At 37.1% G+C, this 21,332-nt stretch overlaps 1 protein-coding gene and 1 long non-coding RNA gene across 6 annotated transcripts in view; one reads left to right on the top strand and one right to left on the bottom strand.

Moving 5' to 3' along the window:
* LOC143653943 (uncharacterized) overlaps window positions 1-16,480 on the top strand; it is a 53,518-nt gene extending 37,038 nt beyond the window's left edge. The window contains exon 3 of the long non-coding RNA XR_013161616.1: window positions 16,106-16,480. This is a non-coding gene — a long non-coding RNA (uncharacterized LOC143653943). The remainder of the gene's footprint in view (window positions 1-16,105) is intronic.
* The window catches only part of RNLS (renalase, FAD dependent amine oxidase), a 416,087-nt gene that overhangs the window by 32,280 nt on the left and 362,475 nt on the right, over window positions 1-21,332 (bottom strand). The gene's annotated exons all lie outside the window — the stretch shown is intronic.

Here is a 21,332-nt window from a genome sequence, read left to right on the forward strand (position 1 = left end):
TTTTTTTTTTTTTTAATTAACGGAAAAAAAAGAAATTAACCCAACATTTAGAAATCATACCATTCTACATATGCAATCAGTAATTCTTAACATCATCACATAGATGCATGATCATCATTTCTTAGTACATTTGCATCGGTTTAGAAGAACTAGCAACACAACAGAAAAAGATATAGAATGTTAATATAGAGAAAAGAAATAAAAGTAATAATAATAGTAAAAAAAAAAAAAACCTATAGCTCAGATGCAGCTTCATTCAGTGTTTTAACATGATTACTTTACAATTAGGTATTATTGTGCTGTCTATTTTTGAGTTTTTGTATCTAGTCCTGTTGCACAGTCTGTATCCCTTCCGCTCCAATTACCCATTATCTTACCCTGTTTCTAACTCCTGCTGGACTCTGTTACCAATGACATATTCCAAGTTTATTCTCGAATGTCCGTTCACATCAGTGGGACCATATAGTATTTGTCCTTTAGTTTTTGGCTAGACTCACTCAGCATAATGTTCTCTAGGTCCATCCATGTTATTACATGCTTCATAAGTTTATCCTGTCTTAAAGCTGCATAACATTCCATCGTATGTATATACCACAGTTTGTTTAGCCACTCTTCTGTTGATGGACATTTTGGGGCCATACCTTCTTAACTAAAGTAAAGGTCCTACTTACAATGGGTTCATAAGAACATATTTTTCTAAGGTAAATACAGCTTCAAACCACTACTGTCCCTTTCTCATTCCCATTTCTGTATATTTTCAAATACTTTTTTTGTAGTTACTCTGGGGTTTGTATTAAACAACCTATGTCTATAACCTAGTAGCTTGAAAAGATACCAATTTAACTTCAATAGCATACACGTTCTCTGCTCCCATGTCCCTCTTTTCCCCTTTTTATTTTGTCACACATTGCATATTTTGTATATACACATGTATTTTGTATATCTGTTACAAGGAAATAAGATTCTTCAATTGTATTCCAACTCTTATAGGAAATAAAGAATAGCTTTACCTGTGTACTGAAGATACAGTTCTATTGGAGCTTGCATTTACTTAATGATTACCTTTACTGAATATATTCATTTCTTCATACTGCCTTATGCCATTTTTTCCTGTCCTTTCCTTTCAATCTGAAGAACTCCTTTTAGCATTTCTTATAGGAAAGGTCTTTTGGTGATGAACTCAGTCAATTTTTGTTTGTTCAAGAATGTCTTAAACTCTCCCTAATTTTTGAAGGACAGTTTTGCCAGATAAAGAATTTTGGGCTGGCAGTTTTTCTTTTTCGGTACCTTAAATATGCCATATCTCTGCCTTCTTTCTGCCAGGGCTTCTGTTGAGAAATCAGCAAGGCTCCCCTTGTATATGATGAATATCTTTTCTCTTGCTGCTTTCAGAATTCAATTCTCTTCTCTTTGGCATTTGACGCTTTGATTAGTATGTATCTTAGAATAGGTCTGTGTGGAGAAATTGCACTTCTTGGACAGGTATGTCATGCCTTTCATAATTGTTAGGAAAATTTTGGTAATTACCTCCTCAAATATTCTGTCCTTTTTTCCTTCTTTTCTCCTTCTGTGACTCCCATAACACATATGCTGTTATGCTTCATACTGACACACAGGTCCCATAGGCTCTGCTCACTTTTTAAATTATTTCTTGTGACTAGAGTTTGTAAGCATTATTGAGAGTTGTGTGTTAAAGTCTTCTAGTGTCAATGTAGACCTGTCAATTTCTCCCTTCAAATCTTTCAGTATTTACTTCATATATTTTGAGACTCTACTGTTACGTGCATATGTATTTATAATTGTTATATCTTCTTGCAGAGTTGTCCCTTTTATCTGTATATAATAACTGTCTTTGGCCTTCTTACTGTTTTATTACTTAAAGTCTACTTTATCTGATACTAGTATAGTCACCCCGGCTTTGTTTTGGTTACTACTTGTATGGTATATATTTTTTCCATCCTTTTACTGTTGACCTATTTGTATGTTTGATTTAAGGTGGGTCTCTTGCAGATAGCATATAGTTGGATCGTGCTTTTTTATCTATTCAGCCAATCTCTGTCTTTTGACTGGAAAGTTTAATCTTTTACATTTAAAGTGACTATTGATAGTACAGTACTTTCTTTTGCCATCTTGCTATCCAGCTTTTGTAAGCCTTATATCTTTTTTTTTTTTTTATGTTTTTTTTTTGCATGGGTAGGCTCTGGGAATTGAACCTAGGTTTCTGGCATGGCAGGTGAGAACTCTGCCACTAAGCCACAATTGCCCACCCAAGCCTTATATATTTTTTGTCTCTCACTTTCATTAGAGCTTACTTTTATATTAATTTGTTTTTTTGGTTTTACTGTATTGAATGGCTTCTCCGTTCTATCTGGTTATATTTTTCAAATATTTTCCTTGTGGTTACCAATGGGTTAAAATTTAACATCCTAAATTTATAACCATCATATTTGGTTTGATACCAACTTAACTTCAATAGCATGCATATATTCTTTTCCTAAAATCCTCTGTCTTCCCACCATTTTTTTTCACTTGTTACAACTTAAATTTTTGTATATTACAGGGCCAAAACTGTAGATTTATCATTATATTTTGTGCATTTAAACCGCAGCACTTATCAGAAGTAAGAAGTCTGGTTATATACCCAAAATACAATACGATAATACTGGCATTTATAATTACCTAATTGATTACCCTTATCTCAGGTTATTTCTTTATGCTGATTTGAAACATTGTTTAGTGCTCTCTCCTTTCAGTCTGAAGAACTCCTTGTAGCATTGCTTGTAGAGCTGGTCTAGTAGTGATGAACTTCCTCAGTTTTTATTCATTTGAGAATGTCTTATTCTTTCCCTCATTTTTGAAAGAGAGTCTTGCCAGATATAAGATTCTTGGCTGGCAGTTATTTCCCTTCAGCACTTTAAGTATTGCAACCCATAGCCTTCTTGCCTCCATGGCTTCTGATGAGAAATAAGCACCAACTGGGACTCCCCTGGACATAGCACATTGCTTTTGTCTTGAAGTTTTCCTTGTCGTTTGCATTTGCTATTGTAATTTAATTTTAGCTCCTTTATAGGTAATTTTTCTTTCATATCTGGCTGCTTTTAAAGCTCTCTTTTTGCCTTTGGTGTTCCGTAGTTTCACTTAAATGACTTCATTTGGTTTGCTGAATCTGAATATTCATTTTATCATTAGCTCTGAAATTGTTCAGTGAGTACTTCTTCCATAAGAAAAGAAGGGGGAGAAGGAAATATTATCTAATTAGATATATTTTAGAGACTATTCTTCTGTACTTCATGAGTCTTGATCTATTTTTAACATTTTCCTTCTCTTTGTCTACTCATGCTATATTCTATGTAATTTCTTCTGATTTATCTTTCTTTTCCAACCAATACCTGTATTTATTCTGATGGTTAATTCTTTTATATTTCATTTATAAACTTCTACTTGGCTCTTTTTCAGATCTGCATGATCAATTTTGATAATCTTTCTCCCTAGTCATACTTTTGCCTTTTTCTTTTTAAACCTATTCAATATAGTTATTTTGTACTGTATGCCTGATTAGTCTAAAATCTTCACTTTTTATCAATCTGATTCTGTTTTTTATTGTTGTTATTTCAGACGGCTATTGCTAATCATGGCTTCTTTTCTTGTGTGCTTCGTTTTTTCAAAGGTTTTAAAATTTTTTTATTATGAGCTCATGTTTCTAGGACCTTTATCTGAGAAATTCTTTGAGGTCAACGTTTAAAGAATATTCTTCTTGAAGATATGCTTTTGCTTCTCCCAGATGCCTTAGGGATCACTACTACCCATGACTACTTAAACTAGCTTTTTAGAAAATGCTGGCATCAAATTTGCCTGAGGGTGGATTTGTGGTTTGGCCTCTCAGGGGGAGACATTACATTTCTTTTTTGGTTGTTTTTCTTTTGTTCTATTCTACTCAAAGACAGTCAAGCAGCTGCATTGTCTTCCTCTGCAGTTTAGCATTTATCAGATATAGAGAAGTTCTTTAAAGCTGTAAAAACATCCATATGTACACTAATAAATTTTTATATCCGAGAGTGATTCTACTTGGAAGTTATCAACATTGATTAAACATAAAAAAAGACTCAGGACCTAAATGTTTTACTTGTGATTTCTTTCAAACTTTCAAGCTAGTAATAATGTTGACTGTGAACACACATCACATATGTACATGTACACATAAACACATATGCTAAACTATGGACTTTCCACCTTATGAACAAAAATTGAAATCCATGTGTAAAATGGTTGTCATATTTTAAAAAATATAACCATATAGATTTTTCTAACATTAATCTATTGTAAATGTATCATATTAATAGGTACATTAAAAACATGACAATCTAAATATATATATTTAAAAAGGATTAACATTTAATAGCAATCATGAAAAAAAATACAGTATATAAAAGGTGACTTCCTCAAAAGGCGATTCTTTCTTAAGCCACCAATAGTTTATATTTTACAATGAAATAATATATAACTTCACAATAAAATCAGAACAAAACTAAGGATGCTTGAAAACACCAAGGGTATTTAACATTGCTCAGCCTAGAGCAGTAAGAAAGAAAAAAAATAGAAATAAAACATAATTATTAGGAAGGAAAAAAAATAATTTCACTGAAAACTGAAGTGAACCAATGTAAAAATCCATCAAATTAATTAAAATTTTTTGAAATAGTTTTCCCTATAGATCAGCCACAACTAGTGAGAAAAATTCTTAATTGTACAAGATTTTTTGGTATTTGATAAAATGATTCTAAAGGAAAAACAAAGGATAAGAATGTTTAAGAAGACTTTTGTGGGCCACGTGGCTCAGCAGGTAAGAATGCTTGCCTGCCAAGCCTGAGGACCCAGGTTCTATTCCTGGTGCCTGCCCATGTAAAAAAAAAAAAAAAAAAGAAGATTTTTGTGAAAAAAATCAGTTCGTATAGAGTTGCTCTGCTATATATTTAAATGCATTATAAAGTTATGATGATTAAAACAGTCTGGTACTGTTTGACAAAGGATAGTCAATGAATTGGAATAGATATCTCTGGAAAAAAATCCTAAAATATATTAAATACTTACAATAGGATATCAGAAGCTTAATGCATTTTTTATATTGTTAAGAAAACTGAGTATTTGGGAAAAAATAACTTAGGTATTTTCCTTCCATTTCTGAGCCAGATTTCTCACCTTTCTGATTTTCTATCTTTGCAATAATGGGGAATGTACATTCTTAGGTCAGTCTCTGCCCTCAGACTAGTTCTCATACCTTTACATTGAGACACCCTATTCACATGCAAATACCTTAGAGATCGTTACCATCTGAAAAATTTTATTATTACTTTTTGCAGCATCTTCCAAGCCTCGGAGTTTGGGTTCCCCCAGTGCAGCTCTATGTTCCATCTTTGACAAGGAGGTAGAGGACTAAAGAGAAAAAAGAAGTGGCAGGCACTATAGTTGCAGAACAAGAGCATCAGGAAATGTGTGGAATCTTTAATCCCTCATTAATTCAATAGGATGAGCATGTGGGTGTCTAGTGCAGTGCTTGGTGCCATGAGAACCACAACTGAGACCTCTGAGGAGCTTACATCTTGGTGGGAGAGATGAAATTCATGCAAAAATAGAGAACTGTCATCTCCTAAGTGGTGTAGTATCGACAATGTATGCAAGTGAAGTTCAGAAAACAGCAGATTCATGTGAAGAAATATCTGTTCTAAGGATTTGAAAGTCACCCAGGTTGGGGGAATGGTGGTGGTCAACTTTTTCCTCCTGGCAGGAAACTCACAGGCCAGTGAAGGTTGGTGGTAAGTTTCCTTCTCTCTACTCCATATGGAACTGGCTCAACTATCCTTGCCTTCTAACCGCAAAGAGTTCTTATTACAATTTAGCTCTTTTATAAGGCTCTGGGGCTTAGCAGCAAATGTAAGGAAAGAAACAAATCATATCAGTTAAATCCAACGTGAAATCTAACTTGCCCTTGATGATGAGAGAATAGCAGAGGATAGATGGGGTAGGTAGGTGGGGAGGGGAAGGGGAGGCTGAGAGGGAAGAGTGTGTGCTCCTGATGTCTTTCTTTCTCCCCTTCCTTGCCTTTCTAGCAGAGCCAAGCCAAACAAGCATATAGCATTCTGCCATTTGGCATTCCTCCTCCTTGGCAGCATGTCTGCTGTTCTGTGTGTCTACTGCTGGCCCCGAATCAGGAACGAGGCTTCACTATTCAGAGGGACCACCTGCAGATTTTATTTGCTTTTTTAAAAAAATCTCAAACCTAGCTCTTATATATAGGCTACAGAAGCCAAAATTGAGCAGCAAGAGCCCTGGGTAACTTCATTACCTCCAACTTTATCTGCTGCAGGGACTTTGGTAGCATTTACATTCATTAAACACAGCTTTAAATGATTTAACTGAAGGGTAAAGTTCTGGAAATACAAACCTCTGAAATGACGACCTGGACCAGGCATAGAGAAAAGGTGGCTTTACTCACTGTCCTACCCTTTAAATACTTTTATTTTTAGTCTTTCATCTTTGTGGAGAAAGACCAACTTTATTTTTTTCTGTATTATTTCCCTGGAGGTAGGGGGCTGTATTCAGTGATAATAACAATTCTAAATATCCAAGTAAAACAGATGAGGAGTTTTGAAATGAGCAGCCTTATTTGGAAGACATAAAGATAACCTCATCTAAAAAAGTATTCCTGATTCAGAGAGAGAAAGGAATGGGGAAACTGCGGTCTTGTCAGCACTTAGAAACCAAAATTACCTGAAAAGCCTCCCCTCACCTTTTGAAACGTAAAATATCTATTGAAAGAGGGGTGAAACGATAAGGGTGAGATGATACTCTTTTAAAATACAAGAAATATAACTCAAGTTTACAAGTGCTTCTTTTTTTCCTTCCTACTGAAGGTAGTACCTAAATCTTCCTAGGAAACTATGATGTGCCATCTAAGATTTATAGAAAATTCTGGAGTGTTATTTGTTTTTCACTCCTGACAAAATGATAAACTTCATTTATTGTGAAAACTCAGTCCCTTTCACCCTCCGATTGTGTGGTTTTTGAGTTATATCAGTTGAGCTTTGGACTGTGAGTCAGAAGCCCTTTCTCCCCATTCCCTGGCTGTGCGACTTGAGGCAGGTTAGAATGTTTCTGTGATTCCTTAGGTCAGTATTTCCCCACAGTATGTTCCATGGCATATTAATAGTTATTAGACAAAAGAGAAACAACACAATCTTTGGACAAATATATTTTGTTGGAAATATCTGTTCTAAACAAAATTAAATAGGACTTCGCAGATTCCCTAATATTATTACACACAACGTTAATCTTTAAAGAAACAATACTATGAAACTATTTATGGTATTGTGAGATGAGTTTTACTTAAATTACAGAATTATAAAAAAGTTATTCAAGCACTAAGAGTGCAAAATGAAAAATAAAAGTACTGCTTCTATCTCTGACCTGGCAGTCTGAGTGTATACTCCCCAGGGGTATACCACTGCCAACAGATTACTTGTTCTTACAAAAGTTTTGACACATGAACCTGCATATTTACCGATCTCTTTAAAATGGACATAAAAACTTACCATGAATTTTTTTATTTAACTTGCTTTTGTTCATTTAACATATCTTGGATATAATTTTATGTAGATCTAGTTAATTTAATAATATGGAATTACCATGGTTTATTAGCTAGTCTTCCACAGCTGGACATTTAGTTTTTTCTAGTTTGCTGCTGTTACAAATGTGTTGCAGTGAACACATTTATTCACATGTCTTTGTTGAACTTATTTGAGGATATCTGTAGCGTAAATTCCTAAAAATAGAATTGCTGGGTCAAAGGGTAGGTAAGCACATTTTAAGTTATTTTAGATATAGTTAAACGGCCCTCTGAAACAATGCTCCTACCAATAGCAGGCAAGAGTTTTTATTTTCCACAGTCTTACCAACTGTGAAAACAAACTGGGTGCCTTCAAATTCTTTTATTTTGCCAATCTGAGAGATTTAAAATGTATCTTATTTTAGTTTTAGTTTTCAGTTGATTACTTGTGAGTGTGGTTGCACATATTTTTATACACAAATTGGCTATTTGTATATATTAATTTTGCAGTGATCTGCCTTTTTCTTGTTCTTCTGGGGACAGTAGTGTTAACCTCAGGATTACGGGGCAGATTAAACCCTTGAACCCATGTAAAATGAGGAGGTTTAGGGGTTTGGCACATAGTAAGTGCTCACTGAGTGTTCTCTGGAAAACCTACCTGGCAGCCTGACTCTGTTTCAAAGGATTGACATCAGCAAGGTTTTATCGTATCATCACTCTTACCTTCCACTTCACTGATGGGTAATCTAAATCTCAGAAAATGATCACTATGGGAGTAAAGGGCTCCCTGGACTCAGTTATCACATTATATTTTAATTGTGAGTTTGTTTGATTTCTCTCTAGTCTGAAAGCTACCTGAATGTATTGATCCTGTCTTTTTTTTTTTTTTTTTTTTTTTTTGCATAGGCAGGCACTGGAAATTGAACCCGGGTGTCTGGCGTGGCAGGCGAGCAATCCTGTCTTGTTTTAAATCTCTAAATCTAAAATCTATCTCAACGTCTGGCACATGATAACATTTAGAAACTGACAATAATTAAAATATTAGGACGAATAGATGAATAAATGAAGTAAAGAATAGATGAATAAAGTATCTACCCATGCACCAGAGAGCATGGATAGATAAAGCTAGCTTTTCTGTATCTATTAAATAAACAGGATGAGATCAATTCTACTGAACAAACAATGAAACATTTAGAAACTGACAACATCAAATGCTCACAGTTGAACAATTATAGCTGCAATTCCATATGTGACTCACAGAACTTTTCCATCATTGGGTTAGGTTAGAAATAACAGCTTTTTAAAAACTAATACCTATTCATTTTTTGTCTTCTTTTGGTCTTTGACTTGTTTATTATAGGTCTGTGGGTATTAATATATCTATGCATGTATGCATTTGCTATTTAAAATAAAACATAGGAAGGGAAGTTTAAAACTGATACACATGTATATTTGTAATCCTTGTTAACCCAAACTATATATGTTTGGCTTTCTTATGTTTAACAAGACACACGGTCACCCTGTAAACAATCCCATATAAGATAACCATTCTGATAGGCATTTGAGTTAAATATAAACAAGTGTGTAAAACCCCACACGATGAACTGGAAATAAGATGAGAACTCCCTTATAGTTATGTCAGAAGATGTTTCCCCAGAGTCTGAGCATAAGTAAATGTATACAAATTCAGGAAATAATCTTCCAGTAAACAATGGAAAATTGTTCACAGAAGGGTATGCTTTCACTTCTCCAGCCAGTTGAGAAAGTAAATAACATGCACTAGTAATCCAAACTACCTGAGTAATAAATAACACATTGCCTACTTCTATAATACTCAGGAGTGCTGGAAGCTAGAGGTTATGGGATGGAGTCAGGAGGGCTGGAACAGGGGCTGGGTTGGGCCTGTGGGATAATTTTCTACCACTTCGAGGCATATGGTAAGCCTCTCTAGCCTGAGAGGAGAGCAGATGGAAGAATTAAGGTTTGGAACCAAATCTTCAAAACCAACAAGGCAAGAATAGTGGTCAGTGGGAATGGATGACTTAAATTGGGGTCAGTGGGAATGGCTGACTTAAATAGGGGATTACGGGCAGGCTTGGGACTGGTAGACAAGGCATGAAGTACTTCCACTTCTAGGAAGGAAAAATATAAAATTGCCCACTCAAATCATTTTAGTATTTCCTTTCCTGGGCTGACTTTGGGTCTCACGAAGGGACTCAAACCAGTTCATAAATGGTGAAGGGTCTTCTGTTTGGCAATCTACTTAATGGATTATCAGTATCCTTTAGAGAGACAGAGGTTAAAGTGCAATTAAATATTTACCTCTGGGCAAGTTATGAGGATCTTATGAATGTCTGTGTGTTGGACATATCTGCTCAGCATCCCCTGGCTCTTCTGGGGCAATGGTACCCACACTTTGTTTCAGAGGAATCGCCCCTCCCCTACCATCAGTCCTGATAAGGGTGACTTGGGTTAAACTGATATTAATCCCATCTTCCTGGCCACAGTGACTGGTTCAGGAGCGGGTACGTAAGTCAAGCCAGGCCAATCATATCAATGAGATTCAATTCCAGGACTAGTGTTGAGGTTTTGAGGAAACGGGTTCTCTATTTTTGTCAGCTTGGCACTTGAGAATCCAATGGAGTAGAAAGCAGAGCCAAGAAGTATATACAAGCTAAGTCTTCACAATGTTGGTTGAACCTATCCAGAAATCCTGCATTTTTCAGGAACATAAGCCAATAAATTCCTTATGTTTAAGCCACTAAGAGTTGGGTTTTATGTCACTTTCCACCTAAATTATCCAAAATGTATGCAGTATTTCATACTGTGTCTGTCATATAGCATATTTCTTACTACTAGAAGTAGGTAACTATCAGTATAATTTCCTTCCTTCCTTTCTTTTTCCCCCTTCCCTTCCCTTTTCTCTAGCCTGCCCTTTATTTTACTTTATATCTCCAATATATAAAGAACATGAGGTTTGAGTATTTTCTTTAGAAAGCATGATCCAAGAATTATTAGAAGAGTCCCTTTTGGGTTGCAGTTTCTTCTTATGTGATGTAAAGGGGTTAGATAAGGCCATCTTCTTAAGATTCCTATCAGCCTTCATTTTCTGAGTCCATAGCATGGCGCTCTAGTTAGTGGTGATTTCAGAAGTGACTCTCAACCTTTCCCTGACCACCTATACTGCCCTCAGGCAGTCCATGCTCTCACTAGTGTAGCAATTTCGGGTCCTCAAAGAAGAGGCTAAAATTAAGGATCCACAGGGTAAATATGACAGAAATAGTTCCCTTCATCTGAGCTTTCACTTTCTCAATCCTTGAGCTTATCCTGGATTTTAGGGCCCTGACCTCTATTCTACTCTTGAGGTGAGATACAATGGGCTATCTTGTAATACGGTAAGAAAAAAATATCAAATTGCTTAAGAAAGCGTTGATCTAGTTTTGGCTGTGCTATACCCTATAACAGTTTTAACATACCACAGAAACACGATTCATGCACTGAAATGGATAAATGATTCACAAGTGCCACAACACTCTGGAGAGTCACACGTAACTAATACTAATTAAATTAATGTATCCAGGATTGGGAATGGTTTACCCTTTAAAGACATAAGGAAGATTCAAGTTGATTCCCCAAAATAACTTTATTCTCACCCACATATATTCTGATATATGTGGTCTTGAGTGGGAGGCAATGCTTGGCCTCTAAGAATTCCTCATAATTTGAGTTATCCTCATGAAGTGTGGCATGCGTGTGAATGCCATTTGCCATGTAAGTGATGGCAGGACTAGATTTCTCAAGGCCTCTTCTGTTTCTGGGGTGTTGACGGTGCGGTCAGTGCGGAGTGACGTGCTGGGGCTGGTGGTGAAGGCATGCATTAACTGACTCACTTGAATCTTGGAAAGGGGTGAGGGAGTAAGTGAGGTTTGAAATAAGTCATTTAAGGTTTATAATCTCATCTTTAGAAGATGAATTTTTAAAAATTTTAAAAGCCACTGTTGTTTTCAGCATACAAATGACAAAGTTATAGCTTGAAGAAAAATTTGAAAAAGAAGAGTCTAGATTCCAGGGATCAGTCAATCCCAGCATGTGGCCGGGTGGGTGGTGGTAGAAGAGACAAGTCTCTCTGGGGAGTTTTATTAAGATCTCTAATAGAGATTTTTACATTTATCAAAAAAAGATGTATTAGAGACAAATGAAGCTCAGACTGCAGCCATGGTTTTATATAATTTCTCTAAGCTCTGGTTTACTCATATATAAAATGGGGATAATATTGATCTAATTATAGTGTTCTTGCTAGGATTATACGAGATAAAAGATGTAAAGTACAGTGCCTGGACACAGTGCTAGGTTCAATAAAGTTTATCAGCATGAGGGTTTTAAAAGGTTGAATGACATTGTTCTACTTATTATTTTACCCCTTTTTAGTTTTCAAACTCCTCGCATAATTTATTCTAAATTGAGGCTATAGAAAAGTTTTCTTTTCTTTTCTTATGTAGAAATAGTTTTTAGAGGATGAAGTTTCTTATTTACAATTTGAGATACAATTGGCACCCACAGAAGCAAATATATACTTAGATATTGGTATGGAAAGGGGAACAAGGAGGCAGTGGAGAGGCTGTGAGGCATACCTGTGGTTTATTACACCCCCAGATATATACTGTGCGAATCAGAGCTCAAGACATGTAAATATTTCTGCCTCATATAGGGTCTCAGATAACACCCCATCCCCATTTTTAGACTTCAGACTTATGAGTTATTCCTATCACACCTAACTACTGAATTGGAAATTCTAATGATTTCCAGTAATTCAGACCTCTACAAAAGAAGTAATTTCTTGAAGGTTTCCATTGTGGTAAACCAAAGAGGCAAGATTTCCAGATTCCACAGCAAAGATAAACCCCTGCAGATCTACACAGAATCCATGTTGTAGGTACGGTACTCAGAAGTTTCCTGGCCATGGAAAGTTTCTACGTGGCCCAGAATTCAAGTTAGAATCCATTCTACTTCCACTATGCCTTAGGCTCCCGCTTTCACGTGTGTATGCAAGAAGCAGATCTGGTTTTGTGAGAAGCTTTTCTATCCAGAATACCTTCAGGCATGTCATACAAGTAAGAAGGATAAGTCTCAGGAGACAGATTTCAAATTAGAGGAGTGTTTCCACCCCCCTCTGATGGAAAAGATACGGCCTCAGAACTTATTACTGTCTCTTTAAAAGAAGGTATATTTTTATATTCCTGTGAGACTCAGGGATTGCTAAAAAACTGACTAGGATTACCAGCCAGATGAAAAGACAATTTCTCATTGACATACCCCACTTCAATTCTACAAACTTTAAAACATATCCTGAAAATTTTGCGGAAATAACAGGAAGAAAATAAAGAGAGCATCACATTAAATGTTGTTGAAATTTGCTCATAAGGAATTCTAACTTCTTATTATTTTGCTGGAATATGTTTTAACATCCCCTGTAAAATATAAACTACAGTATGTTGGTTATCTTATTCACCTGGACACCTAGAACAATGCCTGGCCCAAAGTTGGAGTGTAATAAATATTTATTGAATGTATGGTTAATGAATAACATGTGGACTTAAATAATTTGGGCAAGTAAAGGGAAATACATATAGTCCTATATTGCACAGATCATTCCCCTATAGTGAAATTTTAGATTCTGATCTTTCACTTTTACAAAGAAATGTGCCATAGAAGTCTTTAAAAAATGATTAGCAAAATATACAGAGTATATAGAAAAATCATAAACATAACACAAAATGATTAAAGAATGAACATTTTCCTCCAGTAAGCACTAAAGGTCTTTGTAGGAAAGAGTTTGAGAGATGCATGAGAGTGAGACAGGAAAGATTACTACTAAGTGAGATTTACCGTCAAGGAGGTAAGTTTAAACTTTAGAACAGCATCTCAAAATTGGTAAAACATAACACGTAGTATACCAATCTGTGGGGTTTATAGTAGATTTCTATAGCCAAATTTTACCAATATTAGGAATTGCATTTCAAGCTTTTTTTTTTTTTTTTACGTTCTCTGGCAGAAATAGTTCATACCAAATATTCCATGTGCTCCCTCACAATAACCAGTCTACCTGGCAGTTGAAGTAGTGTAACTAGTTTTGGTCTATAGACTACAAGGGAAGGGAAGTGTGTCACTTCTAGGCCAAGGCTGTTAAAAGCTGTTGTGCCTCTTCCATTCCTTTCTTACCTCCACGCTGACCTTAGGGGCTCAAGTCCCAGCTGGCAGAGACAGAACGTAGAGTAGGGTTGTCTAACCTACATCCACTCTGTGTAAGCCACAGGTAAGCCTCTGTGGCATTAAGATTTGGAGACATGCATTATTATTATTATGCCAATAATAATAAAAAGACTGTTTTAAATGATATACATATGAATGGACTTAATATAAAGCACTTCCTAATTCAGATCTGAGATCCCCAAATTGTTATCCTTTGTTTTCTTCTCTCATGTTTTAATAGATCTCATTAATGCACTTAACAAATATTTGAGATCTTACTATATATTAAGCCCTGTGCCAGGTGTGCTCATACAGAGATGAGCAAAGCAAACTCTATCTCTTCATTTATAGATTTATAAATTGAAAGCGAAATAGGCGTTACACAAATGATCACACAAATTAATGTATGGTTAATGAAGATTAATAAAAAATATAGGGTGCTATGAAAGAGTATGACAAGAAACCTAAATTGGTAATTCAGGAAAGGCCTTTATGTAAGTGACATTTAAGATAGTCTAGGCAGAGAGACAATCTAGGCAGAGAGAATATAGTATACAAACATCTGGAGGTGGGGAAAAACCACGGCAGGAAAGAGAAGTATGTGTGACTGGAGAGCTAAGTATTCTCAGGGCCAGTGAGATAGAAATGTACTGGAACAGGGTTTGGGAAACATGGTCCTCAGGCCAAATCTGGACCACTACCAATATATTTTAGATCGAGTTTTATTGGAACATAGCCATATCCATTCCTTTACATATTCTCTATAGCCATTGACATACCAGTAGAGCCGAGTAGTTAGAACAGACACCTCTGGCTCACAAAGTTTAAAATACTTACCATCTGACCTTTACAAGAAAAAGTTTGTTGACCCCCGTACTTGACTATTAAGGGTCTTGTAGGTCATGCAGGATGTGAGATTTAATCCTATGTGCAAAGGAAAGGCATCATAAAGGGTTTTAAACAGAAAAGTGAGTGGCATGAACAGATTTGTTCTAGGAAGACCGTTTTGGCTATGTGAAGAATGAACTGGAGAAGGGCAAGTATGGAGAAGCCCCAGCAAAGATAAGAAGGTGACTTGGAAAAGTAGTGACAGTGGTGATGAAGAGAAGTGGGTTCCATGTCTATTTGGAAGCAGAATCAGTATGATTTAGTAATGGAGGGTGCTGTAGGAATATCCTTTAAGGGCTAGTCATATCATGGGGGAAAGGGTCTTGGGTAACAGATTGAACTTTGGGGTGATGAAAAAGAAGGAACCAAAGATTATTCCTGATTTGGGCTTAAAGAGCCAAGGGATTAGTGGCTCAGTTGTCAGGAGAAGAGTGGAGGAGGGAAAGGATCAGAGTTGGGAAGGGGAGGCATTTAAGAACCATTCCGAACATGTTATGTTTAATCTCACATGCTCATTCTGAATTCTGCTTATTGCTAGGGCTGGAATAATCTTTCCTCTATGTCCAGGCATTAATTCCTTTTAAAATTCCATAGGTTCTGTCCATTTAATGAAAACGGTTACATTTAGTGGCAGTACATATATTTCAGGATCTCTTCGGGAAAAGTTTTTTCTTTGGTTAAGACCTCCCAAGTTTTATGAAAACATCTATTTATCCTGGGACACAAGGAGATTTTTAGCCTGTTGCAGTTTTTATTTGTACTGCCAAAAGGAAAAATGGAAGGATTTCAAAGTCCTTTAATTGGACCTTACTCAGGTCCCTAGAGCAGGGGATTTATCCTAACTCACACTTGGTTTTTCAGGATCTCACTGGAGTTCTTCTGCAATGTGTAAGAGAGCCTTGGTTTTCTATGATGACAGTCCACTAAAATGCTCCACTTTCCCAATACTCACCAACAATAAGCAGCCGCCCCTTATTATGCATTATTATTCTGGCTACTCAGCATCGTGCCCCCTATGAAATTTTGTATGTTAAGTGGTATTATGTTTGGACTCTTTTCCTGAATTGGGCAAGGTTTTCCCCTTGAGACAGCATACTGGTTTGCCTCTAAGAAAATCATTTTATCACTGCAGTTGCATAATTGGGTTTGGCTTTAGACTTGTAACTAACTGTTCAAAAGGATTCTCTGAATAGATGAAATATAGACCTTCAGGCTAGAGAATTTGACCTAAAGATTTGTGCTAGCTCATTTGGTTCATTGTGAAATTCTTGCCTCGATATTATAACATGTTGAATTTGGAAGAATGAGACTAATCAGATCGTAAAGTTTTAATTTCCTATAACATTGAATGTTTCTGGTCCTTTTCAGAGGGAATCAACTGGTTTCCTGTTGGTATTCTTACCATCTTCACCAATAAGACCGATGGACTTACTCTTCCTGCTATATTTTGACAAGAAAATAAAAGGTTGAATCTGGGTATTTTGGCAGAAGTCCTTAAATCAAAGGGACTATAATCTTTATGATATTGTTAGCTACTCCTGAGAAACCACTATTATTAAAAGAGCAGAAAAGGAAACAGGCATTTTTTTTTTTTAATAAAAAAGAGGGGATTAGGTTCGATTGTGCTCAAGGGTCTAAAATGCCTTTCTGACTCTAAAATAATGTAAGGATATGTAACAACAGTAACAAAAAATTCACCAGGTGTATTTATAATAAAAATCTATTTCAGTATGGAAAACTATATTTAAGTTCAAGAATGCTTCAATCTTACAAATCTGAATTTGGAATATTTTACACTGAAGAATTCCCCTAGTCCCACAGACCGGTTATAAATATTAATGAAATTTCAACAGAATCTTTTCAGAGTCCAATGTTTAATATTCTTTCATATTATGCAGGGAATTCAATGTCTTATACAGTACACGTGGATTCCTCTCATTATCTAAATGAGCACATATATGAAGTCTGCAGGGGCAAGGATCATTAAAAATGGCAAGGCCCCATAATATGATCTTAGAAAGGATATCAAAGCCTCCTCAGGTCACTTAATAACAAGAAAGTCACTGGTAATAAACTAGAGGTCTTTTAGGCTAAACTGACTCAATCATATCATGTTGGGGCAAAAAGACGGATTGGTGATCCCGGACAGAGTTAAAATGCTAACTGATATACAGTCTTTATGAAATGCAATGAAACAATTTCCTGTGGTGAGGTTCTGTATCCAGACCGTGGAAACTTTTCTTGAATTTGTGTCAGCCCTTTCATTTGCTGAAAGTTCTGGGACAATCGACTTCACTGTGCCTTCCTCTTCTCAAATACACAGTGGTGCCAAACTGTTTGTATCATTTTCGTACAAAAAGTGATTTGAGAGCCCATAAAAATAGAAGAACTGCATCTAACTTAATGTTCTGAGCTTAACACCTTATTCAGGTAATGAGATATTATTTAGCCACCCTAATATGTAAATATTACTATTTTTTAACGTGAGCCAGTATGATTTAACAAAACCTGCAGTGTTGGTCTTTTCCTTCTTCTCTTTCTCAAAGTAAAAGAAAAGTTTATGTAACTGATAGACAGAAATGATATCATTTGTATGTGACACCAACTATAAAGGAGAATCTACTGGGTACCTACCACGGGCCAGGCATTGTGCTAGAAGCTTTGAATAAACTATCTCATGCAGTCATTACAACATTCCTGGTAGACATTATCATTTTATTTTTACAGTTGAGGTTATGGAAGCTCAGAGAAATTAATGAACTTGATGATCACAGAGCTATGAGGCTGAATCACATGCAAATGCTGATTTCTGACCATTTAAAATCACAGAGTAGCAATATCATATGGTTCAACTTAATTCTGATGCTGAATTACAGCCTGAATCAAGGTCTGTGTGAGTCTACCATACCATGATGGATTAACACTGCTCATTTTTGACCAACCATGATAATAAAAAATGCAAATGAGTTATACAATAAAGAATTCATCACTCACCAAGCTGGGGTTAATATGAGTAATGGCAAGGGTTCCTGTGGAAGATGGCATTTCATTTTAATACCACTGTGATTTTATATATACTGCTAAATGCAACAGAGCAATGGCACATTTACAGTACTTATCACATATTTTCTAAGTTAAATATCTCAGCTGGAGCACAGTTGTTTTCTTAACGAAGTATTAAGAAGAAATATCTTCCACAAAGAGAACAGTGGGATCCTTTGAAGTGTAACCTTGGAAATGATGTGTTACAGGGCATCATTCAAAGCAGATGTCTATTCCCTGGAGACCACGGTACAATTGTTACTGAGAAGACTGTACCTCTGTGAAGAGGACTCGATAAAACTTCCAGGTCTTACTGGAAATGCCTTGATTCTATATAGTGAAGTATTCCCTATGTTCTAGGCATGGTACAGAGGATTCAAAAGTCTTCTAATCTCTCCAAATGCTAAGAACTCACATATGCCTTATAATGGCTTCCAGATTCAGGAATTAAATAGAGAGCTCATTCATTTTCTATGATTTAAAGGGCAGTGGTAACAGATACTTAGACTGTGTTGGGGATAAAAATATGCTGACTAGCCATTACTTGTCCTTGTCTACTAAGGAGTGACCGGTGCTGAAGTATTGATTCTCATTGTTATTTTGGGATGCAGGAAGGCCATCTCAGGTCTGCATAAAGAATAACTTGCTCAGTAAATATTTATTAAGCACCAAATACACACTCCTATTATGCCACGATATTAGTGTCTATCTCTTATTTCTAATCTGAATTAAGATAAGAGAGATCAACTGCTATATAGATGGAAAGAGGCATGCATATTTGCTAAAGGCAAGAGCGTCTAATTTTGGAGAAAGCAGCAGGCTCTGCAGGCAGGGCATATCAATTCTTTAGCCTAGGAGATATTTAGATTGATCTGAGGAGGAATTCTTGACAGTGAGGAAAGTGGTGAAATCTTTTCTGAGGGAGCTTTAGGCACATAAGTCCTGTCTCTTTGGGATAGTGTTGTCGTGGTTCCAGATAAGAATGGACCCGGACGAAGACTCCCCAAGCTCTTATCCAGCTCAACCAGTCTTTTCTATCTCCCAGGACCTGAGGCTCACAAGCTGTCTGAGATTTACACAGTCTTAATAAGACTGTTCTCAACTTGCAAAGGATTTCAGATGCCTCTAGTATGATGAGAAACAGGCACTTGTCTGGGAAGCAGAGCAGAGCACATCATTCTGAACCCTGGCTTACAACCGAGAGTGTTGACAGCTTCACTTCAAACTGAAGTAAGGACTGAACTTCAAGATCCGTTAAAGCAGCTCAGTCCCACAGAAAGAGCTTTCTCCCAATTTCCATCTCTTTCAACAGGTTGAAGTGGCTGCAGGTATTACAGAATCAGCAACTTCAGCTTGCTTTATTTGAGGACCAGAAAAAAATGAGTTCTGTCTTAATTAAAAATAAGGCTCTCACATAGATGTGAGGCTTGGTAGTTCAGTAGATTCAAAATTTCTGCAAAGGGACCTGCTTAAAGAAAACATAGTTCCTACTTAATTTTACCTAGGTGCTCCAAAAAGTACCTGAAACATCTTGTTGAAAAAAGCAAGCAAGCTGAACACTGGCAAATAGGAAATTTGGATACCCCCTTCTCTGAGCCTTTCTTTTCTCCTATTCAAGTCAATAGCAGTATTTCCTGGATTGTCACCCAGATGTCCCTAAGGTAGCAACACTGAAGAGTCACTGTGACAGGGCTGACCCCACAGGTACCACAGCCTCAGAGATGGCCAACTTCACAGAAGGAATCACTCCCCAGACTAATCAGGTATATTCAGAACTTCCCTGCTTACTAATGTGTGCCCTTGGGAAACCATTTAATAACCTGTGTTCAGTCTACGCAACTTAAGATGAAATAACAGGATTTATTACCTCATGTAGTTATTAAGGGAATGAAATGAGATACTGTTTATTAAGTGCTTAGCACATAGCGGTAGTACTCAGTGTTATTGACGTGGTGGTGGTTATACTCTTCACCCAGGGGTCCTCAAACAGAACACGATCATCCCACTACTCACATAGTTCCCGCAGCAGAAAATGGGGGCTCTTCCCACCTCTGTATGTAAGTGACATGTGATCTTACTAGCAGAGTCCAAACACAGTTAAGAAATAGGATGTAAAAAGGATTTGCTTTTGTGTCAGAAATGGCGGATTGCTTTTCAGAGTGCCTTTTTTTTTTTTTTTTTTTTTTTAACTGCAGAGGTTAGAAAGCTAAAACTCATATTTCCTAGACTCCTTTGCAACTATGGTTCTGGATGCCAATGACCTAATCTGCACTGGCTTGACATTTAGAAAAGAGAAGTGAGGTGGAAGCCATTTTCCTGTCTTCCTGTCCCTTTGACTGCGGCAGAAACACTCGTAGACACTTCTACAGTACTGTTCAGTCCTACTTTCTTGGATGCCAAGGTGGCTATAATGACAATGAGGGCTCAACTCAGTGATTCAGTGCCCAGGCCCTGGATTTCGGAGTGCTGAGAAGTGGTTTTGGTAGCAACAGTGGCCCCTTCCTGATCCTTGAATTGATGCTACTACAATCTGTATCTGCACAGGTGGACTCTCCAGTTCTTTCAGTGCCACTGTATTCACCTGATCACCTCATGACCTGACTTCAATCTAGTCCTGCTTAAATACATAGAAGGCTTTCTCTTCCTGAGGCATTCCACATATGCCACATTCAGGAATCTGTGGGCAGTGGTGGGTTATCAACTTCCTTTCACACTGGCTTGTATAAGGAATTTGAACACGACATTGCCAAGTGATAAAAAGAGATCTTTTAAAATTAAATTTCTCAAATATTGACAAATATTTAGAAGAAAACCCGTGCAGCGTCAAACATCAAAGCCAAGGAGGGATTGTTTGGGAAGATGGCAGAGTAGGAAACTCCAGGAATCTGTTTCTCTACCAAAACAGCTACTGAACTGTCAGGAACTGTCTGGATCAACCGCACTGAAATCCCGGCGTCTAGGGGAGCATTGTGCAGCCGCCAGGAAGAGTGGGAGGAAGACGCTGGTAAACCGTGATAAAGACTGGTGACAATCACCCTCTCTGCAGCACTTACTGTCTCTCTTCCCCCAGCCTTGTGGCAGGCAGCAGCGCGGATTGGGGCTCTGGCTCCTGGCTTAGCTTGCTGGTGCCAGGGTGGGACATAAAGTAGTCCTCCACACTCTGGGGTGTATGATCTGATCCCAGATCTCTATCTTTGATCACATTGCTGGGGGTAAGCTCTGAGGGCTGTCATTGTTCCAACCTGCCCTGGGCAAAGGGGGCAGAAGAATCCTAAAGACAATTAATTCCTGGTCCTCAAAACTACAGAAAAACTGTTCAAGGACTACATTAACCAGGCAAGTGCTGAAATAAATAAAAGCAGCTTCAATAGCCATGGAAGGAGCTCCTAGTGCACTTGCTGGCCCTCACCAACCCTTCTACAACAAAGGGTGGAGCCAGCTTGCACTCCCATTTTGGGTCCCTGGTTCTGTTCCAGAAGGAGCAGAGTGACCCCCTGTTTGGCACTGATATACATGCATCCCAGTATGCAATCTATCAGGTAGAAGTCTGAGC

This window comes from Tamandua tetradactyla, chromosome 13, assembly GCF_023851605.1.
Source record: "Tamandua tetradactyla isolate mTamTet1 chromosome 13, mTamTet1.pri, whole genome shotgun sequence".
Classification (NCBI taxonomy): domain Eukaryota; kingdom Metazoa; phylum Chordata; class Mammalia; order Pilosa; family Myrmecophagidae; genus Tamandua; species Tamandua tetradactyla.